At 41.0% G+C, this 22,778-nt stretch overlaps 1 pseudogene across 1 annotated transcript in view; it reads left to right on the top strand.

Annotated features, from left to right (window-relative positions):
- The window catches only part of LOC311601257 (U1 small nuclear ribonucleoprotein C-like), a 45,591-nt pseudogene extending 23,105 nt beyond the window's left edge, over positions 1-22,486 (top strand). Inside the window, exon 2 of the transcript in view lies at positions 22,014-22,486. The product of the transcript in view is annotated as a U1 small nuclear ribonucleoprotein C-like (transcript). The remainder of the gene's footprint in view (positions 1-22,013) is intronic.
- The last annotated feature ends 292 nt before the right edge of the window (positions 22,487-22,778 follow it).

Here is a 22,778-nt window from a genome sequence, read left to right as displayed (position 1 = left end):
TATTATATATTATATGTTGATAAAAATGTAAGTTGTATATTGTAGGTTAGTAGAAACTTGAGGTCATTTTGTTCAACATTTATCTAATGTATTATTCAAGGGCAGCTCATTTGAAAAGGTGATGTCTCATGAAAGCTAACTGCAATAACCTGTTCAGGATGATTAGAGATAAAAGTTGGTAGTTAGTTAACTATAAATCCTACTAGATACTAAATTACTCAATTACAGAATAAGCTTTATTTAGTTTCTTGTATGTGTTTTCAAAGGAGTAGATTGATAATTGTAAGAATAGATAGAGAGATGGTCTTCAAACACTTCAGAGACACACAGAATATGCCATTTAATAGTGAAGGGCTGTTCTGACAGAGAGACACATCCACTCCTGGCAGCACTACCAGTTGTCTTCAATGAAGATGAGGGCATCAAGAGACAAGGGTGGAAGAATAGCCACTGGACTGAGGAACTGCTCTTTTCTCTACTGCTGATAACAGACTGACTGTCCACTATAATCAATAATAATACTGAGAAATTGGCTGTCATGCTCTGTAGAGACTAGGTGGGCCAGTCATTCAGGATTCCTGCTTCACAGAGCAGTGTGTTGGATGTTTTGGGTAAGTGGGCTGAAGACTAGGTGCCTCAGTGATGGAGAGGGACCTGTGAATGTCCAGCCAGACAGATCTCTCTGTCCTGTCTATACTTATGGATGTTTCTTGCCCTCACTTACATCATATTGGATAGTATTTCCTTCTTGGATCTCTGGTGGGGTGAAGACTAGAAAGCCTCAGTGTTACTATAAGCTTTAGTTTAAGAATTTAAAACACATACATTGATAATTGTGATTTCTAATGAATAGACTTTAGAAAACTTTAGACAATTAGAAAGAACTCACTTTGAGAGGACATTGGACTACTTTCTCCAATATTATCAAATGCAAAACGACTGGGTTATGTACTTGATACATGATGATTGTATATATGTATATAGTTCTTATTTTGGCCTATTATTTATTTATTTATTTTAATAGAAAAGAAGGATATGTGGAAGTCATGTAACCTTGCTCTAGGCTGGGGCCAAGATAAAGTAGTCTTGGATAGTTTGATCCCACTGAGACTCCACTGAAATAAAGATCTTAGATTCAGAGAGAGAAGAAATTTCAGCCTAAGACAAAGGACGGGCTCCTGCGACTCTGCCATGGGGTATTCTGTTGGGAAAAGGACCATAGATTAGAAGAAAAGGGACCTTGATGAATGGGAGTGAGAGAGATCAGAAATCCTGACCACATCATGGGAAGCAGAGAAGAGGCTGATGTTCCGGTGAGGAGTGGGCAGACTTCTTCGGTTGGGTAGAGGAGAAACCTGGAGATTTATGCCAAGAGATTCAGCCAGCAGAACTGACACCCAGAAGGTTTCAGTTTTCTCCTTAATAATTTCCCCCTCTTGTTTAGGATAGTTGGGTTTAAGAATGATACCTTCATTTAATAAATTCAAAATGAACTTTAATTGTTAAGGCACAAGAAGCAATAAAGTACTTTATGTGGAATCTGAAAAAGTGGGTCTCTTTGTGTGTGCAGACCTTATGCTTTGTTATATTGGGAAGTGGTAGGTGTGTGGGAAAGGCTTTCAAGAACTCATAAGACAGTATGTGCTAGGTACTGGGACTCAACTGTGATACAGGTTGTTCTGATCCATTTTGTTCAAGAGTCAAATATCACTTGCTACATTTGATAACCAGAAAGCACACATAGAGGAAATGGTGCCCACCCACCCACCATGAGCACCTTTATCTGTTTCAGTTTGTATCAGTGTATGTTAGTTGTACAAAGGGAGGCTTTCATTATATGACATTTCAATATGTACATAAAATACCCTCGTGCCATATTCACCCTCTTTACTGCTCTTTGTCCCCTCCTACAGCTCGAGTGTTCTGTCATTTAATTTTTGTTGTTGTTGTTTTGTTTATTGTTTTTGAAGGTGCATTTCACTGATTGCCCTAGAACTAGCTTTGTAGAACAGGCTGTCCTTAAACTTAGAGATCTGCTTGGCTCTGCCTTCCAAGTACTGGGATCAAAGGTTTGCACAACCATTGCCTGGCCCTCCATTTAATTTTAAGTCCCTTTCTGTTGGTGTTAGCTTACTTTTGATTTAATATGACTTTCACATATGAGAAGAAACATGTGATATTATTCTTTCCACAGCTGGCATATTTCACACAAGACCCATCTTCTTCCCTCTAACGATGTAATTCTGTCGTTCTTGAGGGCAAGTAAAACTCTTCTTTGTCAGCTCACCACATTTTCCTTATCTATTTCTGCTTGACTGGCACCTAGCCTGAATCAGATGTTTTGGTTCTGTTATTAATATGGATATTCAGCTATCTCTTTAGCAAGGTAACATATTCCTTTGCATTGTAACCGTGAGTGTTTTGGTTGGACCATGAGGAAGGTCTGTTTTAATTTTTTTGAGGTACATCCTGGACAATCTCAATAATGGCCAGGAGGTGGCAATGCATGCCTTTATTTTTTTATTGTTTTTTATTTTATATTATTTTTTATGTAAGTGATTTATTCAGATTACATGTCAATTGTTATCCCTTCACTTGTATCTTCCCATTTCCCCCTCCCTCCCTCTTTCACACTATTCCCCTCTTCTAGGTCTGTGACAAAAGGGGACCTCCTCTCCCATCACATGGTCACAGCCTATCAGGTCTCATGCTGTAGCCTGCTTACTCATCATCTGAATTCCACCAGGTCTCCCCACCAAGAGGAAGTGGTCAAACAGGGGCACCCAGAGTTCATGTCAGAGATAGTCCCTGCTCTCCACACAACTGTGTGGCTACATCTGTGGGATGAAGGAGTGTCCCCCTTTCTCCACTTCCTCTCCAGCATGTGCTGTTGTCATGGGCTAGTTCAATCGGGCATAGGTTTTTGGGGATGGGAGTTTTTGGAGATAAGGTGTTGACAAACAGAGGCAACTTAAGTTTGAGTTTTTTTTCTATATGAAGCATTCATTTTTTAATTAATTTATTCATATTACATCTCAGTTGTTAGCCCATCCCATGTATCCTCCCATTCCTCCCTCCCTCCCACTTCCCCCCTACTCCCCTCCCCTCCCCTAAGTCTGTGTCTGAGGGGGACCTCCTCCCCCTGAATATGCTCATACGGTATCAAGTCTCTCCTTGGTGACCTATTATCTTTCCTCTGAGTGCCACCAGGCATCTCCATCCAAGGGACATGTTCAAATATGGGGCACCAGAGTTTGTGTGAAAGTTAGATCTCCTTCTCCACTCAACAGTGGAGAATGTCCATTGGCTAGTCCGCGTAGGGGTTCAAGGTTTACTGCCTATTTTTTCCTTGGCTGTTGCCACAGTTTGCGGAGGACCCCAGGGCCCAGACTCGCCTGTAGTTTTCCAGGACCCGCTGGATCCTTCTATTTCCTCTTTCTCCCAGGCTTCTCATACCTAAAGTTTCAATAGGATGTCCTCCCCTCTTACCCACTATCCTGGTAGGTACAGTTTTTCATGGGGACGTACACCTTGGACTAGTGTCTCGATATAAGTGAGTATATACCATTTAGCTCTTTTTGCTTCTGTGTGAACTCACTCATTATACATATAAACACAGAAGTTTGAGTTTTTATCTGAGTGTATTTTTTAAGCAAGCAGTCTAGGATTTTATATGTTTATTTTAAAAGTATAGAGGCTATGTTGTGTACCATTTTTATGGAGTAGGTTTAAATGGATCAGTGAGTAATCAAGTATACATGGTACAGGTATAGATAGTTTTGTTATAATTTGAATTATAAATTTAAATGTACAGTAAAAGACATCATTATTTTGAAGTAATTGGTTTGGTATCAGTATGGATGTAATTTTTCAAAGGTCAGCATTTTTTGTTGTTATTTTGTTCAACACTTGGTGCTGAGTTTATGGGAATAAATATAGTTTTTTGAAATGCTCTGTTTTTTGGTAAATGTCACAAGATAGCATCAAATGGTTAATTTTCATCTATGTTTTTTTGATAAGTAGAGAAGGCAAGTGGAACTTGATGATGGACTTTAAGTCTGAATGGTTCCTCGCTGAAGTTTTGTGTTAGTAATATTTTGCAGTAATGTTTACACCTGAAAAAGGTCCTGAACTGGGAATGAAGCTTAAGAAATGAAGTTTTAAGAAATGAGGTTTTAAGAAATAGGATAGAGGGTAAGAAATAGCTCCCAGCAATGAGAGTTCTGAAACTGTAGTTTTTTGTTGTTGTTGTTGTTGGCAGGAATATGGAACCCAGTCCAGGGGACTCTCTCCTTTTGGGGGGGTTTACCTTCAGAACTGGTAATAATTGTCACACAGACTCCACTGGAGAGGGATGACATGCTGTCCTTTGAGTTTTTGATCTTCGCCATTATGATCGGAGTAAGATGGAATCCCAGTCATTTTGATTTGAATTTCTGTGATAACTACAGATGTTGAGCATTATTTAAGTATTTCTCAGCCATTTTTCCTCTGTTGAGACTTTTCTGTTTAATTCTGAGCCCCATTTCTTGATTGGGTTATTTGGTTTGGTAGTGTTTAATTACTTGAGCTCTTTATATATTATGGATATCAGACATTTATCAGATGTATGGTTGGTGAAGATATTTTCTCAGTCAGTAGGCTGTCACTTTGTTCTGTTGACAGTGTCTTCTACCTTACAGAAGATGCATACCTTTAATGCAGCACTCTGGACACAAAGGCAGACAGACTTCTGAGTATGAGGCCAGCATATTCTTCAGAGAGAGTTCCAGGACAGCCAGGGCTACACACAAAATCCCTGTCTTGGCAAAAATAAAACCAAATCGAATTAAAACTGTCTCCCTAATGGTCAAAATGATTTAACTTTCCTGGTGGGAAGCCTTCTTAATTCATTCCACCAAGTCCTGTATGTGAACTTTGTTTTCATTTTTCCTCAATTTCGGAGGGTGGTGTGGGGCAAGGGATTAACATAGGCCTCATTGTTTTAAAATAAATAAATTAATCAATCAATTAACCTTACTCTGGATATGCTTTCTGGCCTTCCTTTTCTTCCAGTCACTGACTTTTCCCTCCACAACTTTCCCTTCAAATTTGCTTCACCTCATCCTCCTAAGAAAAGGGCAGGCCTTCATGGATATCAGTCTGCCTTGGCATATCAAGTTGCAGTAGGACTAAGAGCATTTTCTCCTATCAAGGCTAGACAAGGCAGTCCAGTTATGGGAAAGGGATCCAAAGGCAGGCAACAGAGACAGAGACAGCCCCTGCTTCTGCTGTTAGGAGTTGTACATGAAGACTGAGTTGCACATGTGTTACAGGTGTGCTGAGTGCCTGTTCCATCCCATGCATAATATGACTATCTTTGGTCCAGTTATTCCCTTAGTTTCAATGGGAAATCGCTGCTATTCACAATAAAATTGTTTAGTGCACAAGCCTGGTGTTATCTATAACTCATAGGCACTATACCAGGGAACAATAGGTTGCATTGCCCCTTAATGCAGATAGTCGAGGAGTTAATTTGAGGTAAAGAGTCTTGCCAGGGGCCAAGTTTCACTCTGCTAAAAATACTTTTAGTTTTTCTGGTATGCATCAACCCCTTCAAGCCTGAGGCCTGATCATGTCACCATAAATGCATCCATAGCTAGGAATCACACATATATAACCTCTTACAGGGCATGGATCATCAATTCAATTCACCCCTCCCCTCCATTCTGCTCCTGGAGATACTGTAGCTACTAGCTTCATGGACAGAGTTCTGAGATGGGAGAGAAGACTGAGCCTTTGTTGCTCCTCTCACCATGGCATTCTGTGCTCTCCAGGATCTGACCCATTACAAGACTGGAAGACATGGAACAACATTAGCCTACCTCAGTCTGTGTCCAGGGACATTCTCCTTGGGTTCACTGTGGCTTTCTCTGGTAGTCTACTGGTCTCACAACCAGATGCAAGTTAGAAATTAAACACCAACAATCAAAAAAATTCTGTAGAGAAATGTGTGCTAAGTAGAGAATTCTAAACAGAGGAATCTCTGATGGCCAAAATGTATATGAAGAAGGTTTAACATTTTTAGCCATCATGAGAACAGGGCTGGACTTTCCAACAGCCAGGGGAGGAGGAGTTAGAGGAAGAGGTAGGAGAATCAGTTACAGGAGAGGTCCAAGACAACTCAGGAGAGAGGAGCTCAGCATGGAAAGCTACAAAGTATTCAGCAAGTATTTCTAGGATGTACACTAGGAGGAAACCCCATCAGCTTAGTGAGTTAAGAATAGAATAATAACTGCTTAGGTACTATGTTGTGAAACTCATTATCAAATAAATATAAAAGAGTCTCAATGATTTGTGTGATAGCAATGCTGAGAGAGAAACAAAAACAGTTTTTGTAAAAATGACTGTAACATCCACATCCAGACATTACCCAGAGAGTAAGAGACCTTGAAACAGTCTAAACAGGATGTTTCCATCAGATACCTCCCCTCAGGGCTCAGGAAACCGTGTGTGTGAAGGAGGCAGAAAGAATACTAGAGCCAGAAGGGTTGAGGGACACCAGGAGAACAATGTCCCCTAAATCAATAGAGCTCCTCATGTGAACTCACAAAGACTGAAGTAACCTCCACACTAGGTCCTTTGTCTATAAATCATGGCTTCCACTTTAGTGTTTTTGTTGTTGTGCTAATGTTTATTAATTATTTTATTTATTCACATTACATGTTGGTCATGGCCACTTCCCTCCTTTCCTCCTAGTCCTACCCTCTCCACATTCCCCCTCCTCTATTCCTGAGAAAAGGGGAGCCTTCCATCTGCTCACCACAGCTCATCAAGTCACATCCAGACTGAGTTTGTCCTCTTCCCTGTCGTCTCCAAGGCAGCCCCTTTAGGCAAAAGCAATAAAAAAAGGAGGAAACATAATCCATGTCAGATACAGGCCCCACTCCCCTTTCTACTGGACTCACACAAAGCCTGAACTTCCCATGTGTACATCTATGTTTGGGACCTAGGTCCATTCTGTACATGGTCCTTGGCTGGTGCTTCAGACTCTACAGACGACTGTGGGCCTTGGTTAGTTGGCTCTGCTGGTCTTCTTGTGGATCTCTTCTCATCCTCATGTAATTTTTTCCTGCCATCAACTTTTCCACAAGACTCCCTTCACCTTGACCAATGTTTGGTTGTGAGTCTCGGCAACTGTTTTCAACCATAGCTAGGTTGATCTCTCAGAGGACAACTTTACTAGGCTTTGTCTGCAATCATAGCAGAGTATCCATAATAGTGTAAGTGGCTGGGTATCTTCCATAGGGTGAGTCTTGGATTGGGCTGGGCATTGCTTGGACATTCTCTCAATCAGTTCTATCTTTTCTATCTTTTTCCCTGCATGATGTGTTATCAGAGTAAGTTTTTATGGATGTGTTGACATTCTCCATCCTTCACTAGGAGTCTCATCTAATTAGAGGTTGTCCTTTTCAGTCTCCATGGCCTGTGCTATTAGGAGTCTCAGGTAAGTCCCTCTCATATCTTCCCAGAGGCCTATTCTGACTTAGGTCTCCACTTGTCACAGAGAAGCACCCACCTACAGTTTCTGTTTTCTCTGAAGGCCTTCTGTCTTACCATCTCTGCTCTCCCCAGGTCTTATTTGCCTTCCTGGGTCTGATAATCCATCCTAATTTCTCTCTACACTAGCACTCTTACCTTCTTTCCTCTCTTCATTCACTGCCTCTATTCTAATTTGCCTTCTGAGTGAGATTGTCTGTTCCTTTTATTGTGATGTTGGTAGTTATAGTGTGCTGTGTGCTTCTCTTCCTTTGGCTTTGCTGTTATGAATTTGCATATATCCTGTGTGTTGTTGGCTATAGTTGTCCTCACCGATTGGCGTTGTCCTTCTGTCTTCTGTAGGGCTCGGTTGGAGAATAAGTATTGTTTAAATCTGGTTTTCTCATGAAATATCTTGTTTTTCTCCCTCTATGTTCATTGACAGATCCCTGGTTATAGTAGTTTAGGTGGGTATCTGTGGTTTCTTACTGTCTGCATGACATCTGCCCAGGCCTATCTGGTTTTCATCATATCATTTGAGAAGCCATGTGAGACTCTGATAGGTATGCTTTTATACATTACTTGGATTTTTCCTCTTGTCAATTTTAATATTTTTCTTTGTTATGTAGATTTATTGTTTTGGTTATTATGTGGTGGGAGGAATTTCTTTTCTGGCTTACTCTACTTGGTGTACTATAGGGCTAGTATATGCTTAAAAGCATCTCTTTCTTTAGATTGGGCAAATTTACTTCCATGATTATCTTGAAAATATATTTTAGTTTTTGGAGCCTGCAATCCTCTTTTTCTTCTATTCCTATTATTCTTAGGTTTTGTCTCTTCATGAAGTGTTTGTTATCTTTGATGTTTTGTGTCAGGAACTTTTCCTAATTAACATTTTCATTAATGAATGTATCAACTTCTTCGATTTTATCTTCTTTTTAAATTTTTTTCTTTTTTTTCTTTTTTTACAGCTCGATTGTTAGCCGTTCCCCTGTTTCCTCCCATTCTTCCCTCCCTCCCACTTCCCCCCTTCTCTCCTCCCCTATGTCTGTGATTGAGGGAGACCTCCTCCCCCTGTATATGCTCTTAGGATATTGAGTCTCTTCTTGGTAACTTGCTATCCCTCCTCTGAGTGCCATCAGGCCTCCCCATCCAGGGGACATGGTCAGAAAAGGGGCACCAGAGTTCGTGTGAGAGTCAGATCTCACTTTCCACTCAGCGATGGAGAATATCATGTTCGTGGGCTAGGTCTTGGTAGGGGTTCGAAGTTTACTGCCTATATTCTCCTTGGCTGATGCCTTAGTTTGAGGAGGACCCCAGGACCCAGGTCTGCCTGTCATAAAGTTCTTCTTGTAGGTTTCCAGGACCCTCTGGGTCCTACTATTTCCCCATTCTTCCATGCTACTCTCACCTAAAGTCTCAATAGGATGTCCTCTCCTCTGACCCACTTTCCTGGTAAGTAAAGTTTTTCATGGTACATACCTCTTGGACTAGTGTCTCGATGTAAGTGAGTATATACCATTTGACTCTTTGTTTCTGGGTGAACTCACAAATTATGATAATTTCTAGATCAATCCATTTGTCCACAAATTTCGGGAATTCCTTATTTTTAATAGCTGAGTAGTATTCCATGGTGTATATGTACCACAGTTTCTTTATCCATTCTTCTATTGATGGACACTTACGCTGTTTCCATGTTCTGGCTATTATGAATAAGGCAGTTATGAACATGGCTGAGCATATGTCCCTGTTGTGTGAAAGTGCATCTTCTGGGTATATTCCAAGGAGTGGAATAGCTGGGTCTTGAGGAAGCCCTATTCCCATTTTTCTGAGGAAGCACCAGATAGATTTCCAAAGCGGTTGTACTAGTTTGCATTCCCACCAGCAATGAAGGAGTGTTCCTCTCTCCCCACATCCTGGCCAGCATGTGGTGTCAGTTGAATTATTGATCTTAGCCATTCTGATGGGTGTACGATGGAATCTCAGTGTTATTTTGATTTGTATTTCTCTGATGACTAAGGAGGTCGGGCATTTCTTTAAGTGTTTCTCTGCCCTTTGATATTCCTCTGTTGCGAATTCTCTGTTTAGTTCTGAGCCCCATTTCTCTATTGGGTTATTTGGTTTGGTGGTGCTTAATTTCTTGAGTTCTTTATATATTTTGGATATTATACCTTTGTCAGACAAGGGGTTGGTGAACATCTTTTCCCAGTCTGTAGGCTGTCACTTTGTTCTTTTGACAGTGTCACCTGCCTTACAGAAGCTTCTCAGTCTCATGAGTTCCCATTTATTAATTGTTGACGTTAAGGCCTGGGCTGTTGGTGTTCTGTTCAGGAAGTTGTTTCCTGTGCCTATGTGTTCCAGACTCTTCCCCACTTTTTCATCTAACTGGGTTAGTGTCTCTGGTTTTAGGTTGAGGTCTTTAATCCATTTGGACTTGAGTTTTCTGCATGGTGACAAATAGGGGTCTAATTGCATTTCTCTGCATGTAGACATCCAGTTAGACCAGCACCATTTGTTGAAGATGCTGTCGTTTTTCCATTGAATGGATCTGGCTTCTTTGTCAAAAATCAAGTGACCAAATGTGTGTGGATTCATCTCTGGGTCTTCAGTTTGATTCCATTGATCCACTAGCCTATTGCTGTGCCAGTACCATGCTGTTTTAATTACTGTTGCTCTATAGTACAGCTTGAGATCAGGTATGGAGATTCCTCCAGAGGATCTTTTATTGTATAGGATTGTTTTTGCTATTCTGGGCTTTTTGTTTCTCCATATGAAGTTGAGAATTGTTCTTTCAATATCTTCAAAATATTTTGTAGGTATTCTGATAGGGATTGCATTGAATCTGTAAATTGCTTTTGGTAAGATGGCCATTTTTACTATGTTAATTCTTCCAATCCACGAACAAGGTAGATCCTGCCATCTTCTGATGTCATTTTCAATCTCTTTCTTCAGAGGTTTAAAGTTTTTTTCAAATAAATCCTTCACTTGCTTGGTTAGGGTTATTCCTAGATATTTTATATTGCTTGTGGCTATCGTGAAGGGAGTAATTTTTCTAATTTCTTCCTCTGCCTGTTTGTCGTTTGTATTTAGGAAAGCTACTGACTTTTTTGAGTTTATTTTGTATCCTGCCAGTTTGCTGAAGGTGTTTATCAGCTGTAGGAGTTCTCTGTTTGAATTTTGGGGGTCACTTATATACACTACCATATCATCTGCAAATAGGGATAAATTTACTTTTTCCTTTCCCATTTGGATCCCCTTGATCTCCTTTGATGTCTTATTACTCTGGCTAGAACTTCAAGAACTATATTGAAGAGATATGGGGACAGAGGGCAGTCTGTCTGGTTCCCAATTTTAGAGGGATTTCTTTGAGTATCTCTTCATTTAATTTAATGTTGGCTGTTGGTTTGCTGTATATAGCCTTTATTATGTTTACATAAGTGCCTTGTATTCCCAATCTCTCCAGAACTTTAAACATAAATGGGTGTTGGATTTTGTCAAATGCTTTTTCTGCATCTAGAGAGATGATCATGTGGTTTTTCTCTTTCAGTTAGTTTATATGATGGATTACATTGATGGATTTCCATATGTTAAACCATCCCTGCATGCCTGGAATGAATCCTACCTGTTCATGGTGAATGATGTCTTTGATATGCTGTTGTATTCACTTTGCGAGTATTTTGTTTTGTATTTTTGCATCAATGTCCATAAGAGAAATTGGTCTGAAATTCTCTTTTTTTGTTGGGTCTTTGTGAGGTTTAGGTATCAGTGTGACTGTGGCCTCATAGAAGGAATTTGGTAATATTCCGTCCATTTCTATCTTTTGGAATAGCTTGAATAGTGTCGGTATTAGCTCCTCTTTGAAGGACTGGTAGCATTCTGTGCTGAAACCATCTGGCCCTGGGCTTTTATTTTTGGTTGGGAGACTATCAATGGTTGCTTCTATTTCTATAGGCAATAGGCAAAATAGGGCTATTCAATTTGTTTATCTGGTCTTGGTTCAATTTTGGTAAATGGAATCAGTCGAGAAATTTGTCCATTTCCCTTAAGTTTTCAAATTTTGTGGCATAAATACATTTGAAGTAGGATCTTACGATTCTTTGTATTTCTTCGGTGTCTGTTGTTATGTCTCCCTTTTCGTTTCTGATTTTGTTAATTTGGATAGTGTTTCTCTGTCTTTTAGTTAGATTGGCTAATGGTTTATCTATCTTGTTAATTTTCTCAAAGAACCAGCTCTTGGTTTTGTTGATTCTTTGGATTGTTCTCTTTGTTTCTAATTTATTGATTTCAGCCCTGAGTTGGATTATTTCTAGGCATGTACTCCTCTTGGGTGTTTCTGCTTCTTTTTTTCTAGAGCTTCCAGATGTGTTATTAAGTTATTTATGTGGGATGATTCCATTTTCTTTTTAAAGGCACTTAGTGCTATGAATTTTCCTCTTAGCACTGCTTTCAATGTGTCCCATAAATTTGGGTATGTTGTTCCATCCTTTTCATTGAATTTCAGGAAGTCTTTTATTTCTTCCCTTATTTCATCTGTGACCCATGTGTCATTAAGTAGAAAGTTGTTTAGTTTCCACATGTTAGTATGCTTTTTGTTATTTCTGTTGTTGTTGAAGTCCAGCCTTAGACCATGGTGATCTGATAAGATACAAGGTATTATTTCAATCTTCTTGTATCTGTTGAAGTTTGCTTCGTGACCAACTATGTGATCAATTTTAGAGATCGTTCCATGGGGTGCTGAGAAAAAGGTATACTCCTTTGCGTTTGGGTGGAAAGTTCTGTAGATATCTGTTAGATCCATTTGATTCATGACATTGGTTAATGAGGTTATTTCCCGGCTTAGTTTTTGAATCAAAGACCTCTCCTTGAGTGAAAGTGGGGTGTTGAAGTCTCCCACTATTAATGTGTGGGCATCAATGAGTGGAGCAAGCTTTGTTAATAACTCTTTTACAAATGTGGGAGCCCTTGTATTAGGAGCATAGATGTTCAAAATTGTGATGTCTTCTTGGTTGACTTTACCTTTGATGAGTACGAAGTGTCCATCCTCATCTCTTTTGATTAATTTTGGTTGAAAGTCTATTTTATTAGATATTAGAATGAGTACTCCAGCTTGTTTCTTGTGACCATTTTCTTGGAATATTTTCCCCCAACCTTTTACTCTGAGGCAATGTCTGTCCTTGTGGTTGAGATGTGTTTCTTGAATGCAGAAGAATGTTGGGTCGTGTTTATTCAACCACTCCATTAGTCTGTGTCTTTTTATTGGAGAATTGAGACCATTGATGTTGAGAGATATTAATGACCAGTGATTGGTAAGTCCCTTCATTTTTGGTATTTGTAACAGTCGAGATTTTGTGAGGTTGTGATTTTGCAATGGTATAGTTACCTATTTCCTATGTATTTTTGTTTGTAGTTTGACCAGTTGGGGTGGAGTTTTCCTTGTAGTAACTTCTGTAAAGCTGGATTTGTGGCTAGGTACTGTTTGAATTTGCTTTTGTCATGGAATATCTTGTCTTCACTGTCAATGGTTATTGATAATTTTGCTGGATATAGTAGTCTTGCCTGGTATCTGTGTTCTTTTAGGGTTTGCAGAACCCCTGTCCAGGACCTTCTGGCTTTCTTGGTCTCTTCTGAGAAGTCAGGAGTAATTCTGATAGGTTTGCCTACATATGTTACTCGGCCTTTTTCTCTTGCCGCTTTTAATATTTTTTCCTTGTTCTGTATATTTTGCATTGTTATTATTATGTTGCAAGAATATTTTCTTTTCAACTCTATTCTGTTTGGAGTTCTGTAGGCCTCTTGTATGCTTGTATGCATTTCCTTCAAATTGGGAAAATTTTCTTCTATTATTCGATTAAAGGTATTTTTGGACTGTGGAGTCAGTTGCCTTCCCTTTCCTCTATCCCTATTATTCTCAAGTTTCGTCTTTTCATGTTGTCTTTTATTTCATGAATGCTCTGTGTCAAGAACCTTTCAGATTTAGCATTTTCCTTGATGGTTGTTTCCAGTTCTGCGATTGTATCTTCAAATCCCGATATTCGTTCTTCCATTTCTTGCAATCTGTTCGATAAGGCTACCTCTGAGATCCTTGCTTTCTTCTCTGATGCCTCTTGATCATGTTTTTCTTCTGTGTGTTCCTGTATCATAGCTTCCATTTTTATCTTCATGTCTTGGACTGTTTTAATGATTTCCTTCATCTGGTTATTTATGTTTTTCTAAAATTCTTCAAGTGCCTCTTTACATGACTCTTTTAAGTCTTCAGCCCTGTTGTTTGCCTCCTCTTGCATTTGTTTGCAGATTTTATTTGTTTTTTCCATTATCATCTTTTTTTTACTAGGGCTTTGAGGTCATTTTCTTGACTATCCATTGCTGTTAGGTTCTCCAGGTTGTTTTCATTGGGATTGCTGGGATCCGGAGATGCCAAACTGTTTTGGTTTTTGTTAGCGTTCTTTCGCTGTCCTCTTGTCATTTTTATGGCTCTGATATTGGAAGATATTTTGTAGTGACCTTTGCTGGTTGAGAGTGGTTAATTGATGACTGATTATAGGTCAGGTGCTCTTGCCTGTGGGTATCAGGGAGTATTTCTGTGGAACAGGTAGGTGATCCGGTTTCCCTCCTGGTGATTTTCCTCTGCACCATGGGCTCCTGGCTGAGTCAGTCAAAGTAGATTTCTGTTTGGACTTTAGTGCTGTAATTCAGATCAGCAGTTTTGGGACCTAGACTAAGGTCCCCACACAAAAGTTCTGGTTTTGTAGGTTGATCCCAGCTGCCTGTCCTTCCTGTGGCTTTGTAGTCGAGACCCTAGGTAAATCAGATCTTCTGGAGGTGTAGCTGTCTTTTAGGTCTGTCTCTATACCCTGTAGAGGTGTTCAACCTCTCCCAGAACTATATGCCTGGAGGGACCAAGGTCGCTCTTGGTCAGCAATTAGACACTACAAGTAAGACCCACCTTTTGTCTCCTGATAATGTGAGAGTGCCTGACTTTCGTGGGCCAGGAGCCCCAGGTAGGCTCTCTAGTTCAGGGAGTACAGCGCAAGTTCCTTGCGGCTTGGCTGTGTAGGCGCAATAGGGTTGCAGAGCTCTGGGGGTTGCCCCGGGGAACCAGATCTTCCTGCTGGGCTATGAAGCTTCACTAACACTCTAGGTCAGCAATTAGACACTGCAAACAAGACCCACCCACGTCTCATCTCCAGATAATGTGAGAGTGCCTGCCTTTCTCGGGCCAAGAGCCCCAGGTAGGCTCTCTAGTTCAGGGAGTGTAGGGCCAGTGCCCAGCGGCTCCGCTGGGTAGGAACAACAGGGTTGCAGAGCTCTGGGGGTTGCCCGGAGGAATCAAATCTTCCAGCCAGGCTATGAAGCTCCACTAATGCTCTAAGTCAGCAATTAGACACTGCAAACACGACCCACCCACGTCTCATCTCCCGATAATGTGAGAGTGCCTGCCTTTCTCGGGCCAAGAGCCCCAGGTAGGCTCTCTAGTTCAGGTTGTGCAGGGCCAGTGCCTTGCGGCTCGGCTGGGTAGGAACAATAGGGTTGCAGAGCTCTGGAGGTCGCCCAACGGAACCAGATCTTTCCGCCAGGCTCTGATGCTCAGCTATCACTCTAGGCAAGACCCACGTCTCCCGATAGGTCTGTGGGTGCAATCCAAGCTGGTTTCTCACTGCCGCAGTTTGCAGGCTCAGTCCGCTGTGATCAGTGTTAGGTTCGGCCCCAGATGGACAGCAAGCTGCAGTCCCACTTTAGCTGTCTCTGTTGGGCCCCACCACCTGTGTTTCCACTCGGCCTAGGTGGGTGACCTCTGCAGTTTAAGGTGGTGTAGAAGAAGGAATCCTAGGGCAGATTCACTCTCTTCACTGAGACTCCTCTGGCTGCGGATTCTGGAAAATCCCCTCCCCAAACAGCGAGTCTGTGCTTTATATACAGGCTGCAGTTTGCATGTGGATTCCATTCCAGAGTTTGGGGAGTGTGTTTAGCACCGCCAGGATGTTGCTTGTCGCAGGGGGGTAAGTCCCCTGTTTGGTCTGCAGCCTTTGGGGCCCCACTCACCTACAGTTCTCAAAATCCGGCAATCTGTTGCTCCATTTATGTCCCTGGTCTCCTCGGAGTAGATCAGATACGTGGTTTTTTGGTCGGCGCCATCTTGGAATTCCTCAATTATATCTTCTATGCTTAAGATTATCTCCTCCATCTCTTGTAGCCTATCAATAATGCTTACCTTTCTCTTCTCTAAGTTTTCCATCTCCATGATTTCCTTGGTTTACATTTTCTTTATTGATTCTATTTCCATTTACAGGTCTTGAACCATTTTATTCATTTCCTTCTCCTGTTTGATTGTATTTTCCTGTTTGTCTTTGATGGCCTTTCTTTGTTTGATTGTATTTTCTTGTATTTCGTTGAGTACTTATTAGTTTCTTTGTTAACTTCTAACAACTTTATAAACATAAATTTCAGGTCAATTTCCTGTGTTTCCACTGTACTAGAATATCCAGTGTTTGTTGGGGGTTCTAGTGAAGCCATACTGTCCTGATTTTTTTTTAGTTGTGTTCTTACATTAGGTTTAGTCATTTGATTGTCCATGGCATTGTGTGTTGAGTTTTTAGACCTTTTAGATCCAGTGAGGTCCTGCTGGTCTTCTCATGAAAGCATGTAGAGATGAACTGAAGGATGGAGCTGCATGTGTGTTTGGTCTGCACTTACATTCCCAGATTTCCCGAGGGTTTTCTTCCTAGAAATTATAAAAGGATTTAACTTTTTCTCTATGTTGTGCATTTCTTCTGCCTTTTCTTCAAGATCTAAATATTCTCTCCTTTACCTTTTTAAAAATAATTCATCGTTTTACATTTTGTGTGCATTTGTGCCTTCCTACATGTTTGTGTGAGGATATAAGACGCTCTGGAACTGGTGGTACAGACAATTGTGAGTCCCATGTGGGTGTTGAGAATTGAAACCAGGGCCTCTGGAACAGCAAGCAAATAATGCTCTTAATCACCTAGCCATCCCACAACTCCAACTAATTTGGTTTTTAATCAGTTATCTTACCTCTGGAGATTTTGCTTTTTTCCTGATATTTTCATTTTTAAGTTTTATTTCAGCTTGGGTTTCTGAAGTGATTATATTTTATTGTTAAATTCTACTTTTGTGTCATGAAATATTTTTAATATGTCATTCACCTGTTTGGCTGTATTTCCATGATACTTGGTAAGGTATTTATATCCTCTTTAAGGATTTTGAACATATTCATAGTTTCTATGTTCAAGTACTTGTTTTCTGTTTCAGCTAAACTGATTTTCTGAGGGCCTATTGCTTCTGCAGGAGATATATTATCTTCACTTTTAACCTTTGCAATTATTTTTTGCACTGGGATCCAGTCATCTAGAGACATTAAGTGTGAAATGTTTTTTTGGCACAGTTCTCTTGTCTTTTGTTGTTGTGCGGTTGTTTTATTCTTTGGTTACTTTTACTAACTCTGGATCTTACCATAGGTGATGGCTTTGGAGTGCCTTGTAGAAAAATGTTCTCCACATTGGCATGTGCCACAAAAGAATGGAAATGAGGCCATTCTCAAAAGAAGGAAAGGCCAAAAGAGCTTGCATGAGATTACTAGAGGGGACCTGAACTGTGTTTATTTGTTTTTATTTGTTCTTGGTGGAAATTGAAATCAGAGACCTTTGCTTGACAGGTATGAGCTCCAAAATTAATATCACACTGGTGCCCAACTAAAATATTTACCCTTAATGATGACATCATGCTGCTCAAAAGTACTCTGCAGGCTACCAAAGGAGAAAGGTAATCATCAACATCACCCAACTGCTAAGCCTGTGACTTACAACAGCAATCAGTCTGTAAGATATACTGCTTTGATAGGGGCATAAATGTTATGGGAGTAATGGACTAATTTTGATTGTGTTTAAGACCTACTACTATCTGACGTGGAGTTCAGCCCTAACACTATTAAAGAATCCAAGATTCTGAGACTACATAGATCATGTGTCTACAGGAAAAGTTGCTATTATTGTTACTGTAAAGGAACATAGCTAGAGGTATAAACTGATTCCTAATGACAGACTGCTATACCCTTACATCTCTTCTTTAAAATATACTGTGGAAGCTTTTTCTTGCAGTAAATGAGAATTAACACAGAGAACAATGAATGGACAATGTGCACAGAGTGAGAGACTTTGGAACACTCATCCCAAAATACAATGACTTTATCAAAATCCTCTTCTCAAGGCTCAGGGACATATGGAGAAGAGGAGAAAAAAAGACTGTAAGAGTCAGAGTAAGTGGGAGTCCAGAGAAAAAAATGTCTTTTAGACAATGCAGGACCAAGGCACATGTGAGGTTACAGAGATCATGGCAGCATGAAGGTTTCGGGTTGTTTTATTTGTTTCTTTGCCTTGATGGAGAGCCAGATGAGGGCTCCTTTCATGCCAAGTAAACTCTCCACAACAGGTTTGTATCTCTACCTCAAATCTTTCCTTTTTAAATACCCCTAATCTTCTAACTAAAATTCTAGTCTACGTCACACACTGTCCTTCTTTGTCTACCATGGGGTGGGGTGCTCTTTAAGGCTCTTATGTATGTTTAAAGGGAATATGGTGTGCAATGGCTTAGGACCAGCATCTTTTGTGGTTATCCCTGGTGCCAACAGGCCTGCAAGATACAAGGCAGAGTTGTGGAGTGGAAAAGGGGACAGTGTTTTTGCTGGCTAGAAAATATTTGCATATTGCAGATGTTGTTCATATTCTGTATCCCATACTTCATATATAGGCCACATTGTGCCCCCTGGGCTCTACTAGAGGAGTAGATGGTTGTGAAAATCGAACCAAAGAAAGGCTACACTTGCCTTGTGACCCAGAGATTATAATTTTTGGTTTTCATCCTAGTTAAAAAGGACGTCCACACAAACCCCTTCATTCCATTGTTCACAGTAGATGTATTTATACTAGCTAGCCAAAATCTGGAAACCAAAACACCCAACTGGTAGAAGGACAAAAGAACTCATGGTACACATAAACCATGGTATGGCACACAGCAATGACAAGGAGCGGGAATGCAGATTTCATCTTTCCCCATCCTCAATTGTGGTGCTGGGAATCAATCTTAAGGCCCTACTCTCATGGGTAAGCAATCTGCCCACAACTTCATCTCTCCAGACATAGAATTTTCATACACATAATCATGTATGTAGAATTGAGGGCACAATGTTAACTTATAAAGGACAGCCCCAAACACTTTATATGACATTCAAGAAACAAAATGGTAAAGGAAATTAATAGTGAACAATCCAGTGCTGCCCCAGTTTAAGCATGCTACTGCATGTCACAAGAAACGCTAGCATCAGTAAGAACTTTTTTAAATTTTTGTTTTAATTTTATTAATTTATTCAGATTACAAATAAGTTGTTATCCCATCACTTATATCTTCCCATTCCTCCCTCCCTTCTGCTTTCACCCTATTCCCCTCCCCTAGGTCTATGACAGAAGGGGACCTCCTCCCTCACTACATGGTCATAGGCTATCAAGTCTCAGCTTGGTAGCCTGCTTATTCGCTCTTTGAGTGCCACCAGGCCTCTCCACCAAGGGGAGGTAGTCAAATATGGAGCACCAGAGTTTTCTGATGGAACAGATAAGAGACTTGATTGCTGTGCTGACTGCATGAATTTACACATATGTACAGTGACAGAGAGCTCTACACACCCATGATACTAGTGCCATCCCCTGCTTTTGATGTATGATAGTAGTGTAAAGTGTAACATAAACTATCAGAGGGATTAACTAGATGAAGAATGCTCTATATGTTCAAAATCTTCTGAAACTATAATACTTTTGAAACAAAAATTTCACACACACACAGAGACGACACATACAGAAACTCACAAAAAAAAAACCAGACAAACACACACACAGAGAGACAACACATACCGAAACTCACACACACACACACACACACACACACACACACACACACACACACACACACATCTCAGACCTAGTGCTCCTTCTGAGTGCCAGTCAATAAAATACAATGGAAGTGGTATTGAAATCAGTGAGACAGAAACTCTACTCAGATGTTCTAACTTTATTGGCATCCAGGTACTGGGGGGAAATCCAAAACCTGAGGAGGTAAAATGGCCGCTAGCCCCATGAGAAGAGCAGGATGGGAAGTATAGAAGCATCTGCTAATGGTCACTCATCCCAAGGAGCATCTCTTCTCACAATGATTCAAGGAGATTGAAAAAAGTATTAAGAAAAAGCCTTCTACATTTGTGGAATAGATTTGAATCGCAATCTGGTGGAATTATTGTCCACTTGCTGGACCTTGTTACTCCTCTTGTCCAGGATCCCCCAAAGGATTTTGCCCATGGGATTGGTGGTGATGCAGCTCATGAGTCTGTATGTTCTGATCTTCTTCCCCACAATGATGACAGCTCCAGAGAGTTTTTTCGTGGACAAATCTTTGAAACATCCTTTTGCTTTTCCGATGCCACTGTATTTTGTTCTCTATTTTTTATGTATTCTTTCTGGCACAAGACAGGGGTTCGGGGGCGGGGGGATGCAGGTTGAGTGTCAAGTTTCTCAGGGACAATGTTAGCTTATCATAGTGGGACAAATGAAAGGTTGCTTCTGTCCCCATGGTCCACGCAGGGATGCCGGATGTGGTCCCTGCACACCTCTCTCATTTTTTGCCTTCATGTTTGGCCATCTCCTCTTCTGCACCTTGCGGAGGACAGGGTTTTATGTTCTTGTCAGTTTCATGTGGTAGCAGAAACCTGACATGTTTCTTTTTCTTGATTTCGACTATCTTAATTTTCTTCTGAGGTAATTTTGAATTCTCTGGCTGCTGCTGTTCTTCCATCCTTCCAGAGAGAAAAAACGCACATGTCAGGAATGCACAGGCTCTTTGAAAACAGCTCATGCTGTCCACTGTCTGGATCACCTATGAACACATGGACCCACATCCCAGAGGGAGCCCCTGATGGTTTCAGCAATGGAAATCTTACTAAATCTTACTTTATAACTGCTTTTTGTGATGTTTGTGTTTTCCTTTGTTTTGGTTTTGTGGTACTCACACACCAGCAAGCAAAGGGTTGCTGTCTGTGTTTGAAACATTGATTTTAGCCCAGTTACCCTGTACTTGTTTCTACTTTTTTCCTTGTTCCAGGTCAAAGCCCTGGACAGAATTCCTTCAAGGGGTGCCCACAGATCACCATTTGTTAATGTAGGGAGACTGATGTCTTTTGTAACAATTCTTCACAAACAGCATTGTCTTTCACTCCTTCTTTAAGCTATTACTTACTACAAACACACACACACACACACACACACACACACACACACACAGAGAGAGAGAGAGAGAGAGAGAGAGAGAGAGAGAGAGAGAGATGCCCTGCCACAGACCCTGAAACTCTCCTACCTTCCTGTACTCGCTGCTCCCTTCTTACTATTCCTTCTGTCCTCATTATTCCTCCAGATAACTCTTCACCCCATCCCTCTCTTTTTTCAGATACCTGCTCTGGAAGGACCTTCTCAGTGAGGCTGACCTTACACCTCCATGTCAAACAGCGTGTACTGTGGCCAGGCATGGTTGTGCATGCCTTTAAATACAGCACTCTGGAGGCAAAGCATGTGGATCTGAAGATCTGGGCCAGCCTGGTTTAAAGAGTGAATTCCAGGACACCAAAGGCAATGTTCAGAGAATATCCTGTCTCAGAAAGAAGTCAACCCAGAAACCTGAGAACAAAAACAAAAGTGTAAGCCCTGACCCAACAGATTTAAGGGGAAAGTAGTGGCAAAAATACCTTGGCAATCACCAACAGCTTTCCAATTACACTGAAGATCTGTACAAACCAAGAAAGTCAGTCTGGTGATGGGAATCTAGCCAAATATCAAAAGCCTGGTGAAGTCCAGAATCTTGGATAGGGTATGCAACTGCCATCTTACTAAACAAGCACATTCCCCAGCTACATAATAAGAAGTTTTTCACATACACACAGGAAACTGTAGTCCTCAACCAGCACCTAGAAAACAACTTTGTACGGCCAATAGAGCTCAATACAGAAAACCACAACCCATCACACTTCTCAGCTGTGGTCCAGGTCCCAACTGATACATCTACAACACAACTCCTGCAGCTAAGGCTCAGGGATAATTGTGGAAAAGGGGCAGGAACGCTGATGAGAGCCAGATGATCAGGGAGATGTCTGTGAAATTCTAGAAATATCAGGAGCTACATCCATAAATTCTCACCAACAATACTGCCTGAATGTGAGCTGAACTAGGACAGCACCAAGAGACATACTTGCATGGACAGGGGCACTAGGAGGGGGCAAAACAGGCATTATGAGGTCTTAACCCTGAATAAAGTTCTAGAGGAGGAACTGGGTAGACAATGGCCTGTGGAGCAACATGCCTACGTTTTATTGTGGCTACTGTGATATGTATCCTACCCATGATTCTTCAACTGTGAGGAGGACGCACAACAGCAGTAGGACACCCCAGAGAATGTGAAAGACTACTACCAGAAATGGAAGGAGGAGCAGGCCCAGAGCCTGACTGACAAAACAACTGCTGCATTTCAAAAGGAAAGATACTTCCAGCTTCATTCTCTGTTCTTCTTCCTGCATGGGCCATCATCCCACCTCCCCCAGTCTCCCTGATGCCACTTGTTGAGGAATGATGCCTGCACCCCACAAGGGACCTCCTCCCATTATGCTAATAAGGGCCCTCCTTTCCTGGGATAATGCCTGTGGGATGATGCTCCTGGAACGGGGCCACCCATGGGAGGTCACATGCCCATGATGCCTGGACCTCCAATGGTGAGACTTCCTGCTCTCCCTATGAAGGGGCCCACTTGGCCTGGCATTATCTGCAAGAAATTTATTAGTAGAAAGGCCCTTCACCAGCTTTTATATCTTACTCTGTTTCACCAGGAGAGCATAGTGCTGAGCCAGAGCGTTTTTTTAGCTGCATGACAAAAGCATCCCCCTTCCTAACTGAATAGTTCTGGAGGGGAGAGATGACATTTAAAAAGGATAGTTGGCACTTACATTGTGAAATGTGAAAAGAAAATTTTTCATGGAGGAAAATGTATCACTGTGAAAGGTCATTTGGGTGTAAGGTCAATAGACAGACTTGAATGAAATGACAAAGAACATCAAAATAAATGTTACTCAGCAACACAGTCTATTCTATCTTGTTGGAAAACTCTAGAAGCCAAACATGAGAAAATGTTGGGTTTGTTTTACAGCAGAGGAAGATGACACT

The sequence above is a fragment of the Acomys minous genome, assembly GCF_964271855.1.
Source record: "Acomys minous genome assembly, chromosome: 7".
Taxonomy (NCBI): domain Eukaryota; kingdom Metazoa; phylum Chordata; class Mammalia; order Rodentia; family Muridae; genus Acomys; species Acomys minous.
This window is presented reverse-complemented; position numbering and strand designations above follow the sequence as displayed.